The sequence below is a fragment of the Anser anser genome (genome assembly GCF_964211835.1).
Source record: "Anser anser genome assembly, chromosome: 3".
In the NCBI taxonomy this organism is placed as follows: Eukaryota; Metazoa; Chordata; class Aves; order Anseriformes; family Anatidae; genus Anser; species Anser anser.
Window position 1 is genome coordinate 84,863,874 of NC_139722.1, and position 22,456 is coordinate 84,886,329.

A 22,456-nucleotide genomic window follows, 5' to 3' on the forward strand; every position below is an offset into this window, starting at 1 on the left:
GAATAATTTGATATGTTAATAAAAAACAAATCTAAGTTGTGAACTATAAACACAGCTGCTTATTCTGCTTTTATTGCAGAAGCAAATGAGAGAAAAAAAAAGCCGTTACGTTGATAAAAACTTTTGCCAAAGTCCCTGAACTTTTGACGGCTAAGGTATTGGAGGGATAGAAAACATTTCCTCAAACATCTCCGCTCTTTTTTTTTTTTTTTTTTCCTCCTTTGGGCAGCTGTTTTTATGACTGTAGGGAAACTTTACCCTTCAAGGGTTATTCACCACCTGGATCATTATAACACTATAACCTTTAGGAGGCTTCTACCCAGAGGCAAAAGGAGATAACTTTGGTAAATGGTCTATAATTCTAGCTCTTAGGTCTTTCACCTTGCCCTGTGCTCATTGCTTTCTGTTGTGTGTATGGATGGGGAGAAGCTATTATACTGAGAAATCAAAAGCAGTGAAATGCAGGTTGTTATCCTGCTTTCAGATTACCTCAGGGCGGCAACGCAATGAAACCCTTGTGTTCATATTGTGACCGCCTTTTTCTGGGGATTGTTCTTCAGTAAATAGTCTTTGTATATGGCCATGGCTCTGATCTGCAGGCGCTTAAACTGGCAGGCTGGTTCTGTGCCAGCGTGTCTGCAAAGGTCAGTAGTGGTGCCTGAGTGTAAGTGGTTCTCCTGCTGTGAGCGAGTGTCTATCAGCCAGACACGTCGGCAAGCACTTACCTGGAACATCCCTCTCCCATGCTTGAGGTACCTAAGACCTGGAGCGTGCACACAGCGCAGCGTGCTCCTCCTGTAGCAGTTCCACAGCTCTTTCTGGCTCCAGGCTCGCTGGAAGGTGTGGGCTCCCTCATGAAGCACTGCGGTTTATATGCACGTATGTATGCCAAATGGATACCCTGTGCTCACAGGCAGCATAGCATCATGGTATCTGTTTTGTGAGTTGGTGTGTCAAGAAGGTAAGTGGCATATGTCAGTTTTGTGATGCTAGTGCACAAGTCCCCTCTCCTACTCCTCACCTTCACATGAGCCAGTGCAAGAAATTTCAACCAAATTTTGTAGCATGTGCTTACGGGAGCATGACTCTCTTCAGTGTTTAAAAAAGCCATGGTACGGTGACCGCAGGAGGAAATCTTTAATTTGTGAATCAGGAGAGTTCATCTAGAGGCAGACACATGTTGGCCCTTCATTCTCCATGGTCACTGGGGCTAGAGAAAAATGAATGCGGGTTTTAATACTCAGACCTGTTGGCCTCTTCTTTCAAAATGAGGAATTAAGCCTTTTCTGACCACAGTCAGCACTGTGCTGAGCTCAACACCTAGTCTGCAGTTCAAACAATGCCTGGCAAAAGTCTTACGGCTTCAAAGAAAGCTTTGTTTGGATGATAATAGAGGAATTTAGTCTGATGGATACGGCTATAAAATAATTTGGAGGAGAGATCGCATGAATTGGGGATGAGTTGCCTTTACCTGTAGTGTTTAAAAGAGTGTTTCAGATGCAACACATCATCTGTGTTGAAAACAGCATTAAGTGCTTTATTGCTGCTATAGTGTGGGAAGCAGTAGAAAGGAATTACACAGACTAGCAGAAGAGAGCTCTGACTTGACTTGCTGTGAATTACTAATCAGGTGTTGAGTACAGGACTAAATATTAACACCTTTGAGGACACTAAACACTTGTGAACTCTGCCTTTAATCTCCATAAAGGTACTTGGCATGGAGAAGGAAGAAGCAATTTGTTATCGGGGTTGGCATGCATTTGGAAAGGGTTTGTTGATTTGAGAGGCAGTTCCACATCAGGCCATTAAGCTCGACAGTGAGCTAAATTTCTAGTTCAAGTGCTGGTGTGTCAGTAATACTGAACAAATGCCGGATGCTTTCTGGATGTCTGATGAAAGGAGCAGGTAATCAGATTGTACGTGTACCTCACTTCCAACCTTTCCTGAACTAGCAGAGCTGCCATCCAGTGGGATGGGGGAGAGAACTGAAGGGCAAAAGTGAGGAAAAAGCCCTTGTGGGTTGAGATAAAGACAGTTTATTAAGTGAAGGGAAAAAACAGAGAGAGAAAAAGGCAAAGAAAACCCACAACAAATGTAAGCAGTGCAAAAGCAGTCACTTGCCACCAGCAGACTGATGCCCAGCCAGTCCTTGAGCAGCTGTAACGCAGGGCAGCTTCCCCTGCAGTTTTATTGCTGAGCATGACGTTGTACTGTAGGGGACATCCCCATCCCTCTGCTTGGCACATGTCAGCCATCCCCTCCCAGCCTCTTGTCCACCCCAAGCCTGCTCACTGGGGCAGCAGTGTGAGAAACAAAGGGCCTTGGTGCTGTCGGTCAATAGCTAGTTATAATAGGCACGTTGTCAACGCTTTTTTGGTCAGCCATTTAAAATGCAGCTCTCTGTGGGCTCCTGTGAAGAAAATTTTCTTAGTCCCAGCCATGCCTAGTACACCTTCCCTGTTAACTGGGTGAATGTTGGATTTCAGAGTGCAGTAACCTGATGACCTCAGTAAGCTGAGGTCTATTTTGGGAATAAAGAAAAAACTCAACAGTCAAGATTGGCAGGCTGTTCAAAGCAGTATGCTTCTAAGAACCTCCTTTTCTTTTTGTATAACTGTTTTTTTTCTTTAAATTAGCAAAACAGAGAGGAAATCACATACCAAATGCCCAAACAGATGTAGGAGACTGAGAGGAAAGAATGCAAGGCTCTGTATATTTTTTTTGTTTGTTTAACAGTTTGCTCTGGTGTGTTTTATTTGGGGTTGATTGTGGCTACAGACTGTAGATATCTGTTTCTTACAGAATGTAAAGGCAATAAGCACGAATCTCATCTCTCTTTCTCCTCTCCCCTTTCAAATATTAAATGACTTACCCCTTCTTCCTCATTTTATCTTGTAATTCAGGTAGCTCCCATCACATTTCTAATTCTCACTGCTGAATGTTAATTGAAAGACTTGGTAGAGACAGGTGTCTTGATCTGTCTGTTCAGGTACTACTACTTGTGGGATAAAAATGCGTATGAACACTTAAATTTAGAGGCACAATTTTATTTTTATCACCAAAAATATATCAGCAAGTAGAAGTGAAAAAACAAGGCCAAAGTTCACATTCAGTTAATCTACTTATCCCAAGCTGCTTAAAGTGTCTATTTTGAATGAAGTTGCGGACCCACTCTCATTTGAGCCCTAAGTTTGAAAAATGTCTGAATAACAAAGCTGTAATTGCCATTCCCCCTGGTAACTGAGAACTAGCTGCAATTGCAGGGAAAATACGGAGTGTGCCTGTGGGCTTTCTCAACATGCAAAATAACCCTAAACTATATCCTGCCTTTAAAAACATCAAATACTATTACTGGAGAGCCTATATTCTTTAGAATAAGCAAGAGGGCGTAGGAAAGGAAGAAAAGGGTCAAATTGCCTACAGCAAGTCTTGTGCTTGAGGTAGTGATGGACTGGCAGGTTGTCAAAACACAGACAGACGCTTCTGTAATGTATGAACAACATGGCATCAGAATGAATGAGCAGTGTTCTGCTTTTCCAGCCTCCTTCCACCCCCGCTGCGTTATTAGCTGCATTGCATAATTTCTGTGTGTGAAACATTTTATAGAGTCAGTATGGTGCTTGTCAAACTACCTGTCATTATCCCCCTTGTAAGGCAGTTATTCTGTCTGCTCCTGCTTTGGTCCGCTCTCTTCCCTATGGGAAGTACAGCACAGCTGACTTGGATTTCAGTCTCAACTGCTGTCTAAAATCATCCCTTCGGAAATGCATCTATTGACTTTCGATGGGAGCATCGTTTGTAGTGAGTGCTGGGGGTAGGTCTATCAATAAGCCAAGACTTGGGTGCTCTTGGACCGACAAGAGAACGCTGCTCATGTTTTTGTCTTTACTTGAATGATTCTGTTAACTTTGAGTTAATTGACTGAGGGCAGGAGAGATGAATCCAAGGACAAATACTCATCATGGATGAATTTTTGTGAGATAAAATCTGGCCATGTAAACGAGCAAATGACAGTTGACCAAAAGCTCACATTCTTTCATATGTGAGGTTGTATCTGTGTGGAAGTCTGGGAGGTTTACTGCTGATGAAAAAGCTGGACACGGAAGTTGAGATTTCAGACAACGTTTACTGACTGTTCTAGGACCTCACTTACAAACTTGAGGGTTTTAACATTCAATTACAAGTATGTTCTGTGCATCTATTTGTCTATAAATTATACTTATCTTAAAAGCAAAATATTTTGACTTTCTCCTGGAAGTAAAATGCAGCTGTTTAATTTGGTGACCCGAAGTTTCAGTTCTGAGCTGTGTCAGAATAAAAATACAGCAAATAGACAGAAAAAGGTAGGCAAAACCGGGTTCCAAGTTCATCAAATCTGCCAAGCCTCATCGCCTACATAGTTTTACTCTGCCAGGTTTCAGGTGGCCTCCTGAAACGTAGCAGGCACTCAGAAGTGGCTCTGCCAATGCTGCGGGCAAGCCTGTGTACATGCACCCTTGTACGTGCAGGAGGTGAAGGAATAGCTGGCTGCTCTCCTTTGAGTTTGTGCTCATTTCTGCTGCCCAGATGGGCATAACTCTCTACAGAAAGGGTTGGAAGTGTTTCAGCTGAGGAGATTCTAACATTGCAGGGTATTAAAATCAGAGACATAATTGGGCTGCCACTAATCCTATGCCTGTAAGGCAAACACATGACAGCAATGGACAAAGAGGAGGTAGGATGTGAGGGTGTGTTATATAGTCGAGGGGACGAAAAGGCTGTGGGAGTCTTCAGGGAGGCTTAAGGGAGTGGTGGGGCTACGCTCCGGGTTGCCTGAAAGTGTGGAGTGAAGCACAGATCCAGGATACCTGTGGGAAAAGCATCGGGTTTGGATGCAGGATACGAGGAGAGACGGGACATCCAGCAGCTGTAGGGAATTTTCAGCAGCAGGCTTGGTCTGCTGGCTTCTGCCCAGACTGCTGTGTCCCAGACTAAACCGTGGCTCTGTGGGCTGCAGGTGGGAACAGACAAGCACTGCTCATGGCATAGTCTCCATAGTAATCAGGAAAACCATGTTTAATCTTGTTGGATAACTTCTCTGCTCTCTGTGGGGTTGTAGTAAAGGTGAAATAAACTTGGTTGCAAGAGAGCTGACTGCTCATGAACTGAAGCCCTGTCCATGCCGTTATGGGGACTGAGCAGCTGGGGCGAGTTATTCCCTCGTGCTGCTCCAGAGCTAGTGTTTTGCTTGCCTATTGCAGAGCAGTTTGCCAAGATAATTCACAAATATGTGTGCAGTGCTCAGTATTATGAACCAAAACAGAAGATTTAAGTTTAGGTGCAGATGCCCTTTGAGATTAAGGCCCAATTACGGTAAACTTCAGAAGTGAAAATGAGTCCTGCAAGATGCTCTTCTAGGCCTGCTAAGATCAGGTTATGGAAATGCCCCATCACTCTGTTCATGTGAAATGCTGTCCTTGGTCTTCCAGTGAAGGTTTACTGGCTTTCTCTAGCAGTAAGTCATCTCCAGACTAACATTTCCTTTTGCTAGCGCGATGTGTTTCTGTGTCAGTGTGGTACAGTTCCAGTTCTCTCTTACAGACAGGATGATTTTCTTGGCAATCTATGATACAATTATATGTTGAAGCATGCAGTGAGGGACTGTCTTTGGCCAGTGATAAAATGACAATGATTGCACATAATTGCTGAAAACAATTTTGAATTTTATTAATGAGATACTCCAAACAACATCTTGTAGACTATTGTCTCAGTTAACAGCCAATTTGTAAGAGTTAAGTGTTGTGTAATTTGCGTTTATTTCCCCTATTTATATTGAAATGACACTTGCTGTCCATAATTACCCACCCTCCAGATACAAGTTGTTGCTTTTTAGTTGCTGTTTTCCTTAAAAGAAGTGGAAATAAACACACAATTTAGAGTTGTATTGATTAGTCTAATCCAGGGTATAAGTAGGGTTTTTGCTGGGCATCTGTTTCCCTACATTTTGGGAACAGTAGCTACCGAATTGGTACAGGCAGTGCTGCTCGGTGATGATGAAATCATCTCAGCTGAGTGTGCTCCTGCCAGCTGGCCCTGCTTTGGGAAGGAGGTTGGGTCAGGGGTCTCCTGGGGTCCCTTCCAGCCCGGGGGATCCCGTGACCCTGTTTTGTGATCAGTGCCTGCTCCCCCTGCCTGTGTTCCAGGTTCCAGTGATGCTGAATCCAATCTGAGGAAGAGGGACTGTTCTGCCAGGTTATACATAATGCTTCCTTTTTTCCTTTAGGAAGTTTATTTTAGGTTGAAGTTCTAGTAGTCATGTGGGATTATAAAGGTAGGAAAAGCAATTCTCGTCCAGCAGATCAATAGAGAAAGCTTTTATGTGCATCAGCTCTTCCAGCCAATGTTCCAGAATATTATAGGTGTGAGGAAATATAGTCTGTTTCAGAAAAATGGAAGGAAAATACACATTTTCACTCACTTTTGGCTTTGATCATCAGCACTCTGTTTTATGATAGCAAAAACACTGAGGCAAACCTACTTTTTCATTCTTCTCACCCCCTAGTAGTTAGAGATGCTGTAGAAATGCATATGGTTGAGAGATTTCTGGTTTGTTGTCCTCCTCCCTATTCGATTGTTTATCTACTTTGAGAGGTATTACTGCCAGTTTCCTGTAGGTGGTGTTAAGTGTTGTATAATATGATTTATCTGACTGCAGGGAAGGATGGAGAGAAATTTCAATTGGCCAATTTTTCTGCTCTGAAGTCCTGATGTTGACAGATACCTATCCGGTGCTAAAGGAACTCCATCCACAGTCTTGATATTACTGTCTACAAGAAAGAGGCTGCCACACATTTCATACACAGGTCTGTCTCACTTGCTGAGCCTTCTTCAGACTTCTGTGCCTCTTGGTAACTGAAATTCTGTATACTTCTTGAAATAATGTGCCTAAATGATACCATAAGAACTAGTTGGTGGAATAATTCAACTATTTGCTTAATCAAATAAGTGATGGTATTCAAATAATTTTTCATCAGAAACGCTGTGATCCTGTGATTCCCCAGACTCTGCAGGAGGAGCTGATATCTTACTTACTGTGGAATTCATAAGCTGGGTAGTATAGGCTGAGGAAAAAGAAACAGAGCGTCTTTCTCACTTTCTTCACTGAGGTGTAAATAGGATGTGTCACTGCAGTTCTGGTAAACAGATATGCAGTCTGTTGAATTTCTTGCTCATCTGATGAATTACAGGAGTGTTTCCACAGATGCTACCCAGCACAGTTTAATCTGGAGGGTACATCTCTTCCCCTTTTTTCCCACTCTCCATTTACTGGTGCTAGCTTTGCCTTAGTGCTGACTTGCTCAAGAGGAGCAGAAATATGGGATTCAGAAATGCATTGCTTGAAATGAAAGCATTCCACATAGCTGTTAAATCTTTGAAGCTGATGATAAAATATTTGCTGTGACTTTTTTTTTGTTCATTTTATTTTTTCCTGTAAATTTATGAATGAATTTCTGAGGGCTGAGAGGAACCTCATGAAGTTCAACAGGGAGAAGTGCAAAGTCTTGCACAGGGGAGGAACAACCCCAGGCACCAGTACTTGCTGGGGGCTAGCCAGCTGGAAAGCAGCTTTGCAGAAAAGGTTCTGGGGGTTCTGGTGGACACCAAGTTGACCGTGAGACAACAAGGTGCCCTTGCAGAAATCCCTGAAGGGAGGCTGTTAAGAAGACCAAGCCAGGCTCTTTTCTGTGGTGCCAAGTAATAGGGTAAGAGGCAATGGGCACAAACTGGAACACAGGAGCATCCCAGAACACTTTTTCACTGTGCAGGTGATGGAGCACAGGCACAGGTTGCTCAGAGATGCTGCAGAGCCTCCCTCCTTGGAGATCTTCAAAAGCCTCCCAGACATGGTCCTGGGCAGCCACCTCCAGAGGTCCCTTCCCACTTCAGCCCTTCCATGGTTCTGTGAATTCTTGCTTGTGATTTCTCCCAACAGTGAGTTTAACAGCTCTTGGCCATTCCCCTCTGCTTTGAACAGGATTTCAAGAACAAGTAAATCTTGAATGATTAAAATTGTAGCTCTTGTAGTGGGCTGAATTGGTGGGAAGAAAACTGAAGCACAAGAAGCTTGAAAATCTGGCAATTGGGATCATTTGATCAAACTTTGAACTTACTGATTTAATCATAGTTTTATTTGGCTTTTCTAGAAGGCTGCAGTAATCATAGAAATGAAGGATTTCTTTCAACTTTGCAAATAACACTGGAAACACGTTAGTTTGTTGGGTCAACTTTGAAGAAATGGTGCTATTAAACAGGTGTATAATCAAACAGACCTGCAAATAGTAATCACTGGCCGAGAAATTACGGTCTCTTTCAGGCACAGGGAATATCTAATTAATCCCTGAAGCTATGGGTGGGCTAGAGCACACCTGCTGTGATGTCTGGAAGATGAGACCTTAGGTGGCAAGGGGCAGGAGAGCAGAGGGATTAACTCCCTATTTAAAAACAAAGCAAACCCCAAATACAAACCATAGTATTTCTTTTTCTCCAGGCTTATTGTAGAACTGTCATTTTCATTTTCTGTGTAGGTCTGCCTCTGACACTTTGGAGTACTTTCAAAATTTGTGACGGGAGGATCACACCCGGATGACTCATTCACAGAAGGAATATCTGTCCATCAGGCCCCTTAAATATTTTTGTTAACAGCCATAGAAGGCTATACATAGTAAGCGCACAGTTAGTGGTACTTGCAGGAGGAAATGGTAGTCTTGTGCAGAGGTATCTCTGTGCTCTGATCTTCCTGTGAAGAGTGGGTTGGAGCCTTTCAGTCTGTATCCATGCGTGCATGCTTTTTTTATTTTAATTTTTTAGAATCTTTATTATGTGTAATCTCAGGAGATCTGCAGATACCAAAAAGGCTTGTGTCAAATAAATCAACTAGCATGTAAAACATGAGTATATACCTTTTCATAGAAAATTTTAATTTTTCCTCTTTCAAGAATAACATTTTTAGTCATCTAGTGTAACGTCTCCTTGTCAAAGTTGAGGAATATTTCATTATTAAAGATAAACACCTTCTTACTTGCAAAATGGTTTCAGCTGTGCTGTGGTTGGATGTGAATGTGAGACAAACCAGAAATAAAGTGGAACTTAATTCCTTTTGGACAGTTATGCACTGTTAATTCTGCAGTACACACCTTACTATTTTTGTGTGTGCATGTCGGATGTTTAAAACAGTTCCTTGGGTGCTTGGATTTGTAAGTTAAGCTGAAGCAGGAGAGTGAGTATGGGATTCAGGGGAATATACTGTACTTAGTCTTTGTACCGTCTCATATGCACTTCCAAAAAGCAAGGTTTTCTCCCAGATAATCCTGTTGTTTTGTATTTTGTTAGGGAGAATGATTGATAGCTTGTTTACAAATACTAGTGTGCTGATTATTACTATTTTAATTTTGCAATAATTATATGCTCTGTAAATTTTAAGAGGGTTGGCACTGCGTAGGAGGTACGACATCTGAAACCAAATGAACAGCACTGGATAGAAGCCCTGTTGAAGTTGGTTGTTCCAAAGATGGACTGGTCCCAAGAACCTAAGAAGTTGTAGGATAAGTGATAAGACTTCTACTGTGCCTTCTGGTTTGCAGCTTCTGATTAATGTATCTGAACAGTATAAAGTAATGGACTTTAACTTCAGAAGCTTTAATCACTTTTTTTTGCTATATATTTTACATTTTCCTTAGTCTATAGATTAAAGTATTGAGTTTAGTATGTGTGTGTTTGTTCCCCCTCCTGCCCAAAACTTCAGGTTCTGTGAAAGCTTGGGATTAGTATCATGAGTGCTAATTATTAGTATTACTAATAATTACTAATTATTAATATTATTTTATTCCACTAAATCTGTGATGGAATAGGCAGGTTGCAAATTAGTTCTCCCTTTAGAACAAGTGTTACATGTCTGTCTTAGAGCCATGATGTTGCATACAGAGAGCATTTATCTCCCTTCTTCCTCTGCTTGATTTGCTGCCCCAAGGGAAAGCAGGACCTTGAAAAACAAGATTTGATTACATGAGTGGAGGAGAAACTGACCTTCAGATGCTGTACCTTCTGTAATTGGGGGGAGGGAGCTTAATGGTTTAAGCATATACTTGGTTGGAGAGAGATGTGCAAATCTTGCTTAGGGAGGCAAAACTCTTGCGCTCAATTACTGTCTTACCTGAGAGGAGCTTAATATTTTTGTCCCTGCTGTTTCATTTCAGGAATGGTAACTGATGTGGCAGGCAGTAATAGGAAAGAAACCTTTACAAAACCTTTCCAGAAGCGGACATTTCATGCTGAGCTCTTTTGTCTGGTAGCAGCTGGCTTGGCAGCTTGCAATCTTGAGCTCCAGGTGTTGGAGCAACCTTCTTTCCAAAACCTGTCCTATTATTCTACCTCCTCTCCTGTAGCTGTATGATCAGCGATGTGTTTCGTGAGGTACAAGAACGCTTACGGGTGCTGCCCATGCCTGAGAAATGAGACGTTTCCGGGTCCCTAACTATTATCTAGACATAGCCGACACTTCAAATGAAGCTTTGACGTCAACATCAAGTGGTCATTGGTGTCTGTGAGCTAATCCTCTGTGCCTAAGGTCAGCACTGTTTATGTGAAAATAAGCACAGGAAAGATGTTTTTTTTAAAGCATTCTTTTATGTGCCTTCAGAGTTGTTTTGATGCCAGTTTCAAGCACTTTATGACACTTCATGTCTGGATGTCTCTGGGGTCTTGTGAAGCCATGAGGGTTTCAAGTGTGATGGAACAACTTCTGTCCAAGTGTTTCTGTTCAGGCAGATAGCAGCGCTCTTAATATGTGCTTGGGCCTAGGCAGTTAATCTATTTGTCAATACAAGGATCAGCTATTATTAACTTTCTGAAACTTACATACTCAGGCTTTTGTAATAAACTGTGACTCAGTACTTAAGTCAGGTTCTTGTTACCGTTGCCTGACAGGAGGACTTCCAGGCTTGAGACACAGCCTGCAGAGCCTACTGAACATTGTGCTTCTCAGAGAGCACCTTGGAAGAAAAACAGCACCAAACCACCAGGACGAGAAAGTGCTAGAGAGCCTTAGACTCTTTCCTTTCTGAATGCTGCAAGGCTGCTGCTTAAACACTTGTACTCCTTCCTGAATTTGAGGGTTTTCTTTTTCCATTTACTGGATTAATTGCTGTTACTTGGAGAAACAATGAAATGTCTTTATTTGGAGATGGAGAAGTGGTCTTGTATGTTAGTCCTGTCCTGTAAGGCTCCTGTAATGCTTCTCCTGGACTGATAAATGCCACAAAAGCTGCCAATATGCTTGGTCTTTCATCAAGACACCGCTGAAAATGGTCTGGTACTGGACCCTGGAGCACCTTGTACTTGCAGTGCCATGCTTCACATTTTCTCAGCTTGACAGTGAATTACTGAGAACTATTGATCACGAATGTTTTTTCAGCCAGCTGTGTGCTTCTTTAGTTGTAATTTGATCTAAACCATATTTCCTTAGTTTACTAGAGAAAGATCATGTGGTTTAGCTCCATTACATTCAAGCAGTTAAGTTGCACATCTACTACTTTTCTGCCATCTTTTAAGTTATATATTGACTTGACATTTTTTTTTTGTCTCTGACTATTCTTACTCCCTGCGTGATTCTAAGCCAAGTATTTTTATTTACTTTTAGTATTTTTATGGCTATCAAAGCTATACTGACCAAACCTTTTCATTGCTTCCTTCCTACTGCTAGTAATACTGTTTGTCCTTTGGGGGTTCTACCTATCCTGTAAGAATTCACTAAAAACTGCTTTATTCTTTGTGTTCTTAGCAGTTTGCATTAAACCATGCCAGCCTAAATATATTCTGTGTACCTACCTGTATTATTATATCTTTTTTTTTCTGTTTTACAATCCCTAGTTCTTAATTATGTTTAAAAAATAGAGAAAAAAACAACACATGAAGACTAAGGCAAAAGTAACAGTCTGTGCTGTGACTTCAGGTATTTCTCCACCTTTTCTGTTGGTTAACAGAAAACTTTCCTGTGCTAATGGATTTGTGTATTCTGCTCTCTGACTTATTTCTAAATATTAATCTAAATTCCTTATAGTCACTTCAATTTCTCTTGGTAGTTGCAATTCATAGTGTGTCTGTGTCTTAGCCTTTCGGACTTTCATATCCCTGTGCTCGTACTAGCCTCTTTATACTCGCTGTTATCAATGTATCTTTGTTTTCATTTTTTTACCACTCCTTTTTGACGTTTAAGATGGTGAAAGAGCTCTTGATGAAGCCTTATTGAGCTCCTGTTGTACATCTTGACTTTCATCCCCAGAAGAACACTTTGCTGTTGGGCCTTTTAATGTTACCGTCCTACAGAAAAGAACTGCTTTTCATTTTCCCTTCTGAGTTGCTTCCTATGGGATCACAAACTCCCTGGCCTCCCTCCCCTTTCTTGCTCATTGTTTCACAAGCTCTTCAATCTAAAATGCCTTTTATGCTTAGAGTCTGGCAACTGGAGGCATTTGTGACAAAGGGGGGTTACAAATGTGATCACTAATTTTGATATAATTGACAAACTAGGGTGACTGGAGGCTGAGGGAAACTTGAGTCCGGAAGGGCTTGTGTTACTCACAATCGGATTAAATATCTAGAAGGGGAGAAACTCTCATGCATCAGGGCACAAACGAACCCCTAAATGAATTGGTATAAGAGATGGATGGACCATTACTGTGATCAGATACAGCTATTTCTGTGCTTTGCTGATAACCTGAGGGATGGCAGATTGGTGTATGGTCTGTCAGAAAGAAGGGAGAAAAGAACTGCTTCTTCCAGTGTCTGTCAATATGTTTGTATTTCTGGATAAGGATTAAATAATCATAATAAACATCAGTGTTGCTACTGGCTGTGATAGGAATTATTTCGTCTGGGTATGTGTGAGCTGTGTATGGGATTAGGTGCCAGTATCTCTAATGGTGGTGTCCATAGAGGAATTTCTTTCAAAGTTGGTGGAGTGATTTTAAATCTACCCTTGTAACAATTAATTTGGCTTATAAATGAAATACGTACAACTATTTCTCAAAAAAAAAAAAATATATATCTATATATGCGGGGACAGAGGTAGATTCCTTAAAGATAACTAAAATGCTGTAATTCTCATGTCGTGGTCAGTCCATGGAACATTTTATTCTGTATTAGCCAGCATGATTAGCTTCATGCTTATTGTCCATTCCATGATATTCATGTTGCAGATAACTTCAGATGCACAGCTACTTTAAGCACACAGAAACTGAGCCTCCTGTATTGATGCTGTGTATGTGTTAGTGAGGAATATGGCAAACGTGGATGGAGACTAGCCATAATTTCACTCTGAAGTTCGTTATTCTGTCAAATTTTTCTGCTGAAAAAGTACTAACAGTCCTTCAGCTGCTTGCTTTTTTTGATACAGCTTAAATCATGTTCCCATAACACCCTTTGTCTCAACACTGTTTTGCTTATATATATATATATATATATTTTACTTTTAATTTTTAATCTATCACTTGGTATATAAAGCAAATAATAAGCTTTGGAAACTAGGAAATTGCTTTCCATGGGAGTGCTTGTTTGTTTTGGGATTTCTGTCTGATTTCCTAACCAATTAACAAAACGGTCTTCCTCTGTTTTTAAGAGCATTTCTGTGGAGGACGGGGTGTTGAAAGCTTCTTAAACATAGTTGTAACTGTGAGGGAGACAGACCACCCGTTTTCAAAATGTTCCAGAGAACAAAAGACGTTCATACTGACAGATCATACGTTCTGTCATTGTAACACCAAACTATTAAGTAAAACTGTCCCTCAAGGCAGAGCATTTCATTTATTTTCCTTTGAGTGAGTAACTTGTTCATTAAGATGAACTAAGTGCCTAAATCCAGACTGTACTGCGCACAAGGAAAATTGATTTATCACAGCTCTTTGGTATTGGGTGTTTTATATTTAGAGAAATTATATTTAGTTTTATATTTAGGAGAATATTTTGATAGCAGCAGTGGGATGAAGAATCAACTCCTGCTCTAGAGTATGCAAAGCATTGTTTTTAAACCCTTTCACTCGTGATATTGTGGTGGTGACTAACGAGATTCTCACAACAGACACGGGGAGTGAGCAAGAGAGTTGAGGACCACGTGCATACCTGTCTTCATTTGCTCTCTTAAACCAAGTAAGGAAAATACTTGGTATTCTTACACAGGCACTGGATTTTCTTTAGGGGAATGAAGACAAATGGACATGGTCATGCTGAATTTTTAAGCAGGTTCTGCACATGTATTCTAAGTAGGGGTCATCTGGTCAACACGGACTGTTCCATTAGAAGACATGACATCCCTTTCCTTGGAGTGATATCAGTTGTTTCCCTGAGAGGACTGAAGAAAGGAAGGGAAAGAGGATGAACTGAACAAAGTAAAAAAAGGAATTCTGCGCAAGGCAGGGAAACGTTTGAGAAGTTACGTGCTTGTGTGTGAATGCGGAGGTGTGGGAGGCAAAAATGTTCTGTGTCTGCATTTGCATCTACGCCTGGGATCTCGATCTGGCAAAAGAAGGGACTGAAGCTCAGGGAGACAGTGGGCACACAAGAATTAGTGGTAACAGCTATAATCAAAAGGAAGTAAAACCCAGCACCAGATGGTCTAACCTTGCGCGGCACTACTCAGTCATCTCGTGGGGACACATGGTGCTGATTAAGCTTAAAAACTGCAAATAATGATATAAATTAGCTGGCTAGTGCTAGACTGTTTATGATCCCTAGCTTTGCAAGATTTTGTTACCTCATCTGAAAAACATCAACTCACAATCACGTCTAAAGCTTTTGGGAAAGGGTTTAAGGAAAACCAGCGGTAACATTGCTAATGATTTCTCCTTCCCATTCCCCTTGATCTTCCCCTTTTTCACTTAATTCTCCTCTATTGCGCTCACTTCTATATGCACTGTAGCTTTTAGCACGTTGGAACTGGTCGTGGTTTTTCATTCCATTCTGTCGACTTGGGCTCAGACCCCTCTCGACTCTTCGAGCTGGGTTTGGGCATGGCTTTCTAACTCAGCTGTGCCACTGAGACTTGGGAGTAAAACTTTCTCTGACAGGCTGTGAAGCTGAGAAAGCCACGGTGATGCTCAGCCTCACTTCCTCCATCTGTGAAAAGCTGAAAAAAGGGTGGAATAAAGTGTGTGTTAGCTGTCTTGTTTTACAGGGATTGCAAGCTGCCCAAGCAACATGTGGTCCTTAGCTGAGCGCTTGAACAGTATGTAGCACGTGTGCTGACTTTAGCTGATTTCTCTGAACCATAAAACAAGCGGTGTTATATAGTTCCTATCTAGCAACAAGGATCGTCTAGGGAAGGACCAGATTTAGAAGTCGCCGTTTGAGGACAGCTAATGTAGCCACCCCAAATATTGTTATAAGATCTTTCTAAAACCTGCGCCAAAGTTGACACATAGCTGTGCTGTATGTTGGAGCCTGTTAATTCTGACCCTGTGTGTGCTGGGTGTCTTGTTCTGTAATCACCCCAGACACCTGAGCAAATAGAGATAAAGCATGAATAATCTGGTTGGCCAGGAATATGTCTACAGTAATTGCGTAGAAATCAGGAACACACTCTTTAGATAATATTATGCTGCATCTTAGCTTCCCAACCAAGATGTTTCTCTGTAGCCCACACATCATTTATTTTTCTGTTTCCCTCTTTTGGGGGAGGGGAGAGGCAATATTCTACAGAGCCTTCTGAATGCAGTCTTTTTTTTTTTTTTTTTCCTTCAAAAGTATCATTCCCCCAGTAGATGCAGACACTGCCGTGTGGTCTAAGCACAAAATAGATTGCAGTCAATTCTGCCATCTGCTGATGATCCATTCTGGCAGCTTGCCACCATACTTGTAACGGGGAGCTAAATCCAAATCAGTTGAGGACCTTAAGAGGATTCTTTCCACTGGTAGGCCTTTGCTATAAGTAAAGAGAGGCAAAACTGGGCCTGTCTTTTGATAAAAACAATGATTTTGTGCTGCTAGAATTATTCTTGGTTATAAATCAGGACTCACAGGCAAGAACTTTAGTATGACACTGGTAATAAGGCTGTAACAGGAACACGAAATCTCTAAATACTGCTGATTGCAAAATGTGGAAACTGGTCAGTGTTTTGAATCTGAATATCCTCAATTGCTGGGGAATTTAGGCAATAAGATGGGATTTGATTTGTAAGGGATTTAAACCTTGCCTGTATTGTGCTCAGGACATAACAAGCTTGCTTCTACTGCAGTTTGGATACAGCTAGAAGTCTCAGCAATGTATTCGTGTGCTGAAGAATTGCTGAGGGGAAGCCTTCAGAAACTAAGGACCTTACATTATTTATTATTATTATCAGTGGGAAAAAGTAAAGAACAAAGTAAAACTGTTTCCAGCTGTAGATTTACATCTGTATTCCTAGTGTTTGCTTTGTCCTGGAATCCCAGTACTTTTCTGAATGTATCCAGCACCAAAACCTGCCTTTTGAGCCAATCTCTCCCAAAACATTGAACCATGAAGGGGACAAAAGTGAGAGGAAATTTGCAGTAAGCCTGCAGTAGATGACTTACGGAACATGCTATGAGGATACAAGGGATACAATACTGAAACAGTCTCTCAGAATGCAATTTCTTTAACATTTAATTTGTATATTCATTTTTTATATAAAAGAAACTGCTGCAGTGTTAGCAGCAGTCAGGATGGAAATGGTCTCAGATCAGCCAAATACTTTTTTTTTTAGGAGTCAGATTAGTCATGAGAGGAGGGTGGGTAAAAAAGTCGTTTGTGGTATACTGTACTTCAGTCTGCATTTTAAGGGGTTTATGCCTTCCTGAGAAGAGTCAGTTGTTTAGAGCTGTTTGTTAGTCCTTGCTGGGCCATGTTTCTGGAAACTTGACTTGTGTGGCAGATTTTCTTCTCCCTGTATACCTTTACTTGCTGTCCTGTGACTTGGCCTCAATTTCTGCCAGGTAGGCCTATAAAGCTACAAAGGACTTCAGCATAAAAGCAGGAGGACGGCTAGAGAAAGGTCTGAGTAGACATCAGATAATGACAAAGTCAGTAGAATGACTAATGACAAAGTCAGTAGAAATTTTAGCCTCCAATCCTGGAAATACTTAACCATGTGCTTTATTTTATGTCCCATGACTAATTCTAAGAAAAGCAGTGGGGCGACTGAGACAGTGCAAGGAAGCATTACATAGCTCCAATCTGTAGTATGGCTTGGTCTGTTAAATGGTACCTACTTGGCAAAAAAGTTCACTACCTTGTGTCACACCATGTTGATGCCTTTGTGTTTTGTCTGAAATTCAAAGAGGACCTGGACATTAAAGAGTGCAAAGAGGGAGAGCATTTCTCCTCAACTGTGGCTTTCCAAATGCACTTTATGCTTATTGCTTTACAGTTCTAGATATTCTTCCTCTCCCCCCTTCTTGACTGGAGCAGCAGAAAGTTATCCATTAGGTAGCAACAGCCCACGTCCCCAGTAAAAGGACCAGGTGTAAGTTGGGGTGAAGGAAGGGAGGGGAGAGTGAGTGGGCATGAATTGAAGAGGTTCTTGGGCTTTGCAGTAATTCAAGCTCTGGCTTGGATTGCCGCCAGCCACTGGGGGTTACAGTACTGTGGGAGGGGAGGGAAAGGGTAGCTAGACTGATTTATTTAGCAGTTAATTCAAGTGGTTTGTAAGCTTTTGAATGCTGAGCAATCAGCCCAGTAGGGGAGCTCTTCCACTGTGTCTTGTGATGCGCGCTTGCTATTAAGTGTTTATAACAGAATAAAAGCATGTTGTGTTAAAACAGTGTGTGCTTAACAAGCAGCATGCCTCTTAGCTAATCTAACAGACATCCTGTGTTTGGTTGGAGAAGTATAAGAAGTCAGCATGGCCTTTTTTTTTAAATGTTTAAATTCTCATTGACCTCCATCCTCTTAGGAAATAACTGAAAAGTTAAACCCACAAATTCTTCAGCTTTTCTTAAAACCTTAGGTGGTTCGCTGACACAGACATTGAGAAAGAGGACATCAAATGTCTTCTTACCATGCCTGAATGCCAGTCAGCATGCATGGATTTTTATTTCAATAAGCTTCTAAATGTAGAATAGATTTTTAAAGTGGCCTGTAAATAACTGGAAGCTTGTGCCTTTTTATTTTATAATAATTTATTTATTTCTGTTTTCAAGTAAAAACCTTTGTTTGCTGTCTGTACTCTTGGGTTCTATCAGGAATATTGAGCTTATGAGCTCTCTTATCAAAGTCAAGCTTGCGAATTCATGTTCTGGAGTGGAAACAGGACATGTTAATTAAAGATATTAAATATTAGCCAAAGGTGACATCCAAAATTTTAACTGTACAGTCAAATGAATGTAAACAAAATAAAATGTCTTCTAAATTAGCCTGGGCCAAAACATCTGTTCTTGACAGATATCTAAGGCTGTCAGGATAGGTGGTGGCAAGATAGATATTTGGCATGCAGGAGAGATGGGAGATGTAGTGTGCGCTTTTAGTGGTGAAGTAGTAGGAAGAGATTTCTAAGCAAGAACTTGAAAGGTACAGTGTAGGGGTAAATAAGAGGTGGCAACTAGTAATAGTTTTTTTTTTGCCAATTTGTTTTGTTCTACTGTGTCTTGCAGGCTCCTGTGCAGTTGCCAGGATTTGTGCATGTTGTGAGGGAGGAAAGAGGCTGGTGTTGTCCAACTCGAGAGTGCGGGTTTCTGGGCTGCTGTGGGCCTAGCTGGTGGGTCTTGAAATGTGCAGTCCTTTCCCAGCGGGGCACCCTCATTTCAGGGAAGCTCCGCTGGCTGGAGTTCTGTGTCACTGGAGTGGGCCAGCTCCTCACCAGATTCTTTAGGCTGTGGAGAGCCTAGGTCTTGTCAGCTTGTGTCTCACACCACCTCCACCCCACGGGCTGCAAGATGCATTTCTAACGTGGAACAACAAAGTCTGTCTTTCACAGGAACAAATGTCACTGTCTGCTGTGCCAACCTTCTGTCTTGCCAGGGAATCAGAAAGGTCTCTAGGTAACTTTGCAAAGTATATATCCCGGCCACTGAATACTATGAAAACAAAGCAGACCTCAATTCTTCCTTTTTATTTGATAGGAAATAATGGAAAGGATATCCTGTGTGCTTGGGTTTGGTGAACGTTTAGTGTTCCTTGAGAAACTTTTGCTCACCTCTTTCCCTTTATTTTTGATTAATACTTAGCTATTGGTATCATTCGCGGTGCAAGCCATGTTGTCTCACTTGTAAAATCAACATTAGATGTTAAACATACTGAGAACTATATAATCCCTGCAGTTTCTCTTACCCTCTCATACAAAGCTTAGACTCCCAGGTGATTATAAGTGGCTTTTATTCTTTAATCACCATTAGTTTATTTATTTATTTGCATCTCTTTCAGCTTAGATTATTTCATGCTGCTGTTTCAATTCTCTTGCCACAGAAGTCTCCATAATATTCCTCCTCCTTCCCTCAGTAACCGCTTACTGTGTCTGAAAATGGTTACCTTAGGGAGGATATTTTACTTGTCCCCTTGATATTGGTTCATGCCTGCAGAGTTTTTCAGCTGCAGTTCTTGCCTGGTACAGGTAAGAACTGCATTTGACCCAAAGTTTTGGAAAGTACTACTCCCTCTTTACTGAATGCTATGTGGATTCTGTTTTGGTTTAGATCAGGTATACAATGGAAATCATGCAGCAAATGTTATATTCCTACTAAAACTTAACAGCTGCTGATAATAGACAGGTATTGAGCCTTCCCATGGTTCCTATACAAAGTAAAGCTATGTTCAAGGCTGCCACACCAAGGCACCAACCACATAGTAAAATATTTGCTTCCTTACAGCTGTGTTTTTTTTTAAGATGTAACTACTTCTGCCTTCAGAATCTGTATTTCCCTCAGAGTGAATTGCATGTTTCATAGGCTAAAAAAATAAAAAGCTGTTTCAATACAGCTTTACAAACAGTAGGCACCAAGACCACTCCTCCTCCTTTTATCTGTGTAATACTGAAATACCTTCTACAAGTCATTGGTGCCAGTCAGGTCTTTGCACTCTTTAGTCTCTGGAGAGGTTATTATTAAAAGTCTTTTCAGTAGACATGGCAGCAGCTGTTAAAGTGCATTTTTCTTACAATAAATAAATGTTTACCTGCAAGAAATAAAGTCCAGCATTTCTGAGCAAGAAGAGTCTTGGGTGTTAATAATAAGAGTTGTGAAATATGCAGCTGATTTCTGAAATAATTCCAGATCAAGGCTGAACATACTGAGCACTGTTACACTGTACGTAAACAACAGTATTTGTGTTGGAGCTGGATCAAAGCGCCCTTTTTTTTTTTTTCTGTTATAAATGGCTAAAGAATGAACAGGTCAGTGACTAGAGATTAACATTCATTTTAGTCATTTCATGTCTGCATGATTAGCAGCGGGCCTCCTTCCAGGCTTCACCTGTTTCATGCGGCGCTCCCAAACTGCAGGGCCTGCAGGTTCTGCAGCTGAGCATTCAGGGAAGCAGAAGACTCTTCAACAACTACAATTACGGGGATTCATTTGAATGAAAATTAAAATAAGCCAAAGTACTTTTTCAAAACTCCAAGCCCATCTTTTTGCTGAGCTGAAGAACTGACTTATTTTCTGCCTTCTTTTTGTCTCTTGGCTCATTGCTGATCCAAGATGTTTTACTTCTTACTCAATGATTTAGTTTCTTTAACAACTTCTGCTGGGGAACTTTCCTGACATTGTTTCTAGAAATAGAAATAAATAAGGAATTGCTTACTATTCATTCACTACATTGTTTGCATACCGAGGAATTTGAATAGATGACAATAGTAGGCCTTGCATGGTCCGAATTGACTAGCATGTTATGCTGTGTGGAAAGAGCTTTCCTGTAGTCTCCCGTCTGCTACAGAATAAATGGTAATGGCAAACGCTTGGGTGCAGCAAACCAGCGAGGAATGCTTTCCTGTGCAAGTGGAGACCTCTGCATCTGCGGCTGCCAACAGAAGGCATTCATTCCCACGTTTGCTACCTGCCTTGATCTGAGCTATCCATGCAGTGCAGCCTCCCATTGCCGAGGCTCAGGACAAGCTGTCAGCAGGAGGATGGAGGCTGTGAAAGTCGCATAGCACCGATGGCATGCCTCTCGGTAGTGCTACACAGAGTCAGCATCGAAACCAGGATAAGGACCTGGGGTAATGCGTGAGACCTGCAGTGCTCCTTGAGGTAAAGCTTTGTGTGCTGACTTCCCTTTCCCTGTTAAAAAGAAAGGGACATGTGATAGGTTAAACTGCACGAAGCAACTCCATTCTGGAGATTCGATAGTAAATATTGAGTTTACGTGGGTTTTCTACTTTCTAAATTGTTTGGGCATTAACTTACACTTCAGAGAGAGATTGATCTCCTTCCAGTCAAACCCCAGAACTACACCAGCACTGATTTGAAGTCCTGTTTTTGCATTTTTTTTTTCCTGAGCTTTTTCTTAAAATTATAAAAGGAGGGGGAAAATCCCAAACCAACAAACAAAATTAAAACAAACCCCAGATGGGCCCTTATTCTGAAGCATACTTGGCATACCTTCTGCCTTTGAGAAATTTACACGTCCTGTAGAAGTCTAGGCTACAGATTTCTTCTATCAACAAGATTTTTTGTGGTATTGTAACCTGTTGGTCCTAAATACAGATCCTAGTGATTAGCTGGTCTTTGATTATATAGGAAAAAAAATAGTTCCTCCTGCAGTAGGAACACTGGTATTGATGCTAAACAGAAACATTATTTTAAGGCAATGATTTAGTTAAAAAATGAAACCAAACCAGCTTCTGTCCTTTAGCCAGTTCATCCTCTGTTACTAGGCCTGTTGCTGGGAGCATCAGGAACCAGTTAGTATCCCAAAAACTTGCCTGCTCTCATTTGAAAAAGCAAACCACTCTGCAGCAGTTATCATACCTCTAGAGCCCCTTTTTTCTAAAGTAAATAAGATGTTTTGGCCTTGATTAGCAGATATAGGGAAAGTCATAATAGAAGTGATGATGGGATGGGTTTTAATAAATTTTCTTTCACTGGTACCATTCTATACAGGTTTTTAGAAAGGAGAAAAGAGGTGTGCTGTAAGTCAAACATAACTACCAGGTTGTAATCCTCTGGAAAATGCCACCGATGAATCCATTTCCTTATGCAAGTACTCTGCTTCAAACAAATCCTGAAGATGAATTTGGCTTCCTGAAGGGAAATGTGAAGATCTGAGAACCAAATTACAGGGCAGCCGTGAAATACTTGGGCTTGTAGGGCTTTAAGTGTACTCACAGTTACTCAAAGATATTTACCAGGTGGTGGCAATGTCTTATGTAGAAAAGAACTGGCAAATTAAAAATGTGACTCATGTCGAGCCATAAAAATAATCACATTTGCTTAGGAGAGTTGCTGTTCATAACCTTTCAAAGAAGAGATGACCAGAAGGAAGAAG

At 41.2% G+C, this 22,456-nt stretch overlaps 1 protein-coding gene across 3 annotated transcripts in view; it reads left to right on the plus strand.

Moving 5' to 3' along the window:
* The window catches only part of KIF26B (kinesin family member 26B), a 293,769-nt gene that overhangs the window by 28,474 nt on the left and 242,839 nt on the right, over positions 1 to 22,456 (plus strand). The window contains exon 1 of one of the 3 annotated variants that reach the window (XM_083830352.1): positions 4,455 to 6,231. The exons of the other annotated variants lie outside the window; for them this stretch is intronic. The gene's annotated coding sequence lies outside the window, so the exon portion shown is untranslated. Of the gene's footprint in view, positions 1 to 4,454; positions 6,232 to 22,456 lie in introns of those variants that run through there. 3 annotated transcript variants of the gene reach the window in all.